Source organism: Scyliorhinus torazame, chromosome 25 (assembly GCF_047496885.1).
Source record: "Scyliorhinus torazame isolate Kashiwa2021f chromosome 25, sScyTor2.1, whole genome shotgun sequence".
Classification (NCBI taxonomy): Eukaryota; Metazoa; Chordata; class Chondrichthyes; order Carcharhiniformes; family Scyliorhinidae; genus Scyliorhinus; species Scyliorhinus torazame.
The window spans coordinates 32,989,302-32,993,776 of NC_092731.1; positions in this window are offsets into that span (position 1 = coordinate 32,989,302).

Genomic DNA, 4,475 nt, shown 5'->3' on the forward strand with positions numbered 1-4,475 from the left:
GGGTTTCCTCTGGGTGCTCTGGCGTCCTCCCCAAAGTGTGCAGGTTCGGTGGATTGGCCGTGTAAAAATTGCCCGTTTGTGTCCAAAGATATGCAGGTTAGGTGGGATTATGGGTCAGGGGTGTGGGCCTAGAGAGGGTGCTTGTTACAGAGGTTAAGAGGCTGGACCAGATAACGTTTTAAAGTTTTAATGTAGTGCGGAAAAATCAATTCATTCCACGAGTGATAATATAAGAAAGAGTGCTTGGTTATTTTATAAACAAACTTTATCAGAACAAACGAAAAGAAAACAATTTAAAACTTTACTTCAGTTCTAACACTAACAGATTACATACAGTTTCTTAACCTTAACGCATTAGTTCCCATTAAACAACACGTCCAATAAATATGCAGCTCTTATTCCACTTACAGATACTGGCAAAGATGATACTTGTATTTACAAAGCAATCCTCTGCTGTACGTCAAGTTCCTTTGGAACCATTTTCGAAAATCTGTATCTGGAGCAGCTTTCTCCATGACCTCCACAGCCTTCTGCCATAACTGTTCAAAAAAAATGTATTTCTCTCACTCTCTCTCCGAGCTCCACCCACCCTCTTAAACATAGGCTCTCCTTGGAGGTGGCCAGACTTGAACCCATCATCGTTATCTTGGCTGATGCCCACTCATTTATATAAAAGAAGAGAGCTGTGCCATTCACATGCAACTAACTTTCTGATGGACAAATAGGTCGTCAGACACAGTGATGGGCTGGTTGCATGCAAGGTTGTCCTGAATGACAATGGATCTTGAGTGGATCATCCTGGTTGAACCAGGGCACCCTGTGTATTCCCACTAACGAGGTTAAGTCTGACTGGGACAAGGTAACTCAGGCTGTGGGCACATCTCTCTAACTCTGCTGCAAGCAGTCTTTTCCTTCAGTTTGTTTAACCCCTAAATTGCCTGCTGCTCCATTTCTGGACCCAAGTTCTTAATACCTCCCGATCATGACATGATCCTTCAGAGGGCCGAATGGCCTCCTTTTGTCGGGATGCTCTGGACTCAAATGTGATTGAAGTAGCACATTTACCTGCAATAGCCTGTCACAGTGGCAAACTCGTTCAGCTTGCAAAGTTACAGTATGACCCCCTTGGAAGCCCCCAGAAAATTAAGGGAATTCAAGCTTTGGTGGACAGAACAGTCACTAACTTGAATTGTACATTAATGTATGGCCTATTATGCCACGCCCTTTACAATCTTTGATAGCGGGGGGTTGGGGGGGGGGGTGGGGGGAGTCAGGGTTTGACATGCTAAACTGCCCTTTAGTGTCCAAAGATGAGCAGGTTAAGGTGGATTTGCTCTGACCAATGCACGGGGTTGTGGGGATAGGAAGGGGGAATGAACTTGGTCAGGGTGCTCTTTCAGAGGGTCAGTGCCGATTCGATGGGCTGAATGGCCTCCTCCTGCACTGTAGGGATTCTATGGATTCTCTGCACCTGGGATGGTTGGAGATGAAGTTGCCTTTGCAATAATAGGGGAGGCGGGGGCATAGTGGTATTGTCACTGGACTAGTAAACCAGAGACCCAGAGTAATGCTCTTGGGATCCAGGTTCAAATCCCACCACTGCAGATGGTGAAATTTGAATTCAAGCATACTAGATAAAGGAAACTGTGGCGACATGTATGACCGACTGGTAGAAGGGCCCAACACCGTACTGGACGCAACAAGAATGAAATGGGAGGAGGACCTGGGGATCGAAATAGGGTGGGGACTCTTGGAGCGAAGCACTGCATAGGGTCAACTCCACTTCCACGTGCGTAAGGCTCAGCCTGACGCAACTAAAAGTGGTACATAGAGCCCACTTAACAAGAACCCGTATGAGTAGATTCTTCCTGGAGGTGGAGGACAGATGTGAACGGTGCCAAGGAGGCCCGGCCAACCACGCCCACATGTTCTGGTCTTGCCCCAGACTTGAGGAGTACTGGACAGCCTTCTTCGAGGCAATGTCCATGGTGGTGGGGGTGAGGGTGGAGCCCATGCCCGAAAGTGCCGGTTTTCGATGTTTCAGACCAGCCAGTTCTATTTTTGGGGAGGAGGGCGGACGCCCTTGCCTTTGCCTCCCTGATCGCCCGCCGTAGAATCCTGTTCGGCTGGCGGTCAGCAGCACCACCCAAAGCTGCAGACTGGCTGTCCGACCTCTCGGAATCTCTCCAAATGGAGAAAATCAAATCCGCCATCCGAGGGTCAGACGGCGGCTTCCACAGAACGTGGGAGCCATTCACCCAATTGTTCCGGGACCTGTTTGTGGCCAATGAACAAGAGGAAGAATAGCCAGGTAGCCAAGAAACAGAGGAGAGTAGCCAAAGCATGAGAGGGAGAGATAGACCGGAAGAGGGAGGTGGGGGGGGGGGCTAAGTCTATGAGGAAGGAAAGGTGAACCACGGGGGGGAGGGGGGGGGGGGGGGGGGGAGGAAGGAAGAAACAGGGAACAACAGAGGAGAGCCAGGGAGGGGGGGGGGGGGTTGGGGGAAGGGAGGGGAGGGGGGGAAGCAAGGAAACATTAACAAACTTGACATCCACAGGAACAGAGAAAAAGGAGAATTCAGGCAGAAGACGGGGAGGCCGGCTGAAGCGGTAGTGAACTCGAGGCAACAACGGCAGCGAAATCGGTCCGGGTGAGAAGCGAGGGACAACAGCAGCACCAGACCCATTCGAGCATTGCCCTCTGTAATTGTCTCTCCGGTGCCCAAATGCACATCTACCACCCCCCCCCCCCCCCCACCCCCACCACCACCACCCAGTCTCCGCCCCACCCCCACAAACAGATACCTACTTATGTGTGTAAATAATTGATTTTGTATTTCTCTCATGTTGTTACCTTTTTCCTTTTCTTTTCTTTCCCTTTGTGATTTGTGCGTGTGTGCCCTCTTCTTCCTGTATACATAGATATATATCATAACTTATGTACATAACGACAAATACGTGGGTTTCCTCCGGGCGCTCCGGTTTTCCTGCAACAGTCCAAAGATGTGCAGGATAGGTGGATTGGTCATGCTAAAATTGCCTAGAAATGGGCATAGGTTATGGTGCTCTTTCAGAGGGTTGGCGCAGGCTTGATGGGTCAAATGGCCTCTTTCTGAACTGTAGATGTCTGGGAAGGCAGACAGGGCCTCAATTTAATGCCTCACCACAATGACAGGCACTTTCAGCAGTACAACATTCTCTCAGACTGTACTGGAATTGTTAGTCTCGATTTCCCCTGCCAAGTCTCTGGAGTTGAACCCAGAGCCTTCTGGCCCAGAGGCAAGTGTAAGACATGGCGAACCTAAGTACTCTAATTCATTAGTTTGTGTAACTTGGCAGTAATCTGTGATTGAAATAGGAATAGGAACAACAGTGGGCCATTCTGCCCCTCGAGCCTGTCCCGCCATTCAATGAGATCATGACTGTGACCTAACTCCATATACCTGCCTTGGCCCAAATCCCTTAATATCTCTGCTTAACAAAATCCACCTATCCTCAGATTTAAAATCAACTGATCCAGCTTCAGCTGCTGTCTGTGGGAGAGAGTTCCAAACCTCTACCACCCTTTGAGTGACGAAGTTCTTCCTAACATCTCTCCTGAACGGTCTGGCCCTAATTTCTAGACTATGCATCCGGTTTTAGAATCTCCAACCAGTGGAAATAGTTTATCTTTATCTACCCTGTCTTTCCCTGTAAATGGAAACATACATCAACATGCATGCAAAATAGAAGCAGGAGGAGGCCATTCGGCCCTTCGAGCCTGCTCCACCATTCATTATGATCATGGCTGATCATCAAGTTCAATACCCTGATCCTGCCCTCCCCCCATATCCCTTGATCCCTTTAGCCCCAAGAGCTTTCACAGATTCAACATTCCTCTGGGTGAAGAAATTTCTCCTCACCTCAGTCCTAAAAGGTTTACCCCTTATCCTCAATCTATGACCCCTAGTCTTGGACTCCCCCACCATCGGGAACATTCTTTCTGAATCTACCCTGTCTATCGTGGGCAAGATTCTCCGTTTGGGGGACGATGCTGTCCTGCCGGAGGAGAATTGCTACCAATTTACATTCCCCATGGGAGCGTAAATCAGGAAGCAATTCAGTATTCTTCGGCATGCAAATTTATGCATGGCGAGGATTAGGAGGGGATTCTCGACGGAGTCCCGCTATCGGGCCACTATTTTGAGCGGGCAGACCCGAAAGCGAAGTCTTGTGGCCAGCACCCCTCTCTGCACAGCAAACCAACCCCGAGCACCATCCCCCCACATGGAAAAATAGCCCCTACCCCTGGATTTACTGGGTGCCCCCCTTCCCCCAAGTACGGGGGTGACCCAACACCCCCCCCCCCCATCACTCCCTAACTGGGGAAACCTCCCACAGGGACCCCCTTAATAAGGAGACTCCCCAGGGCTCCCCTTATTAGGGAGACCCCACCAGGGACCCAATAACTAAAGGAACCCCCCCCCCCCCCCCCC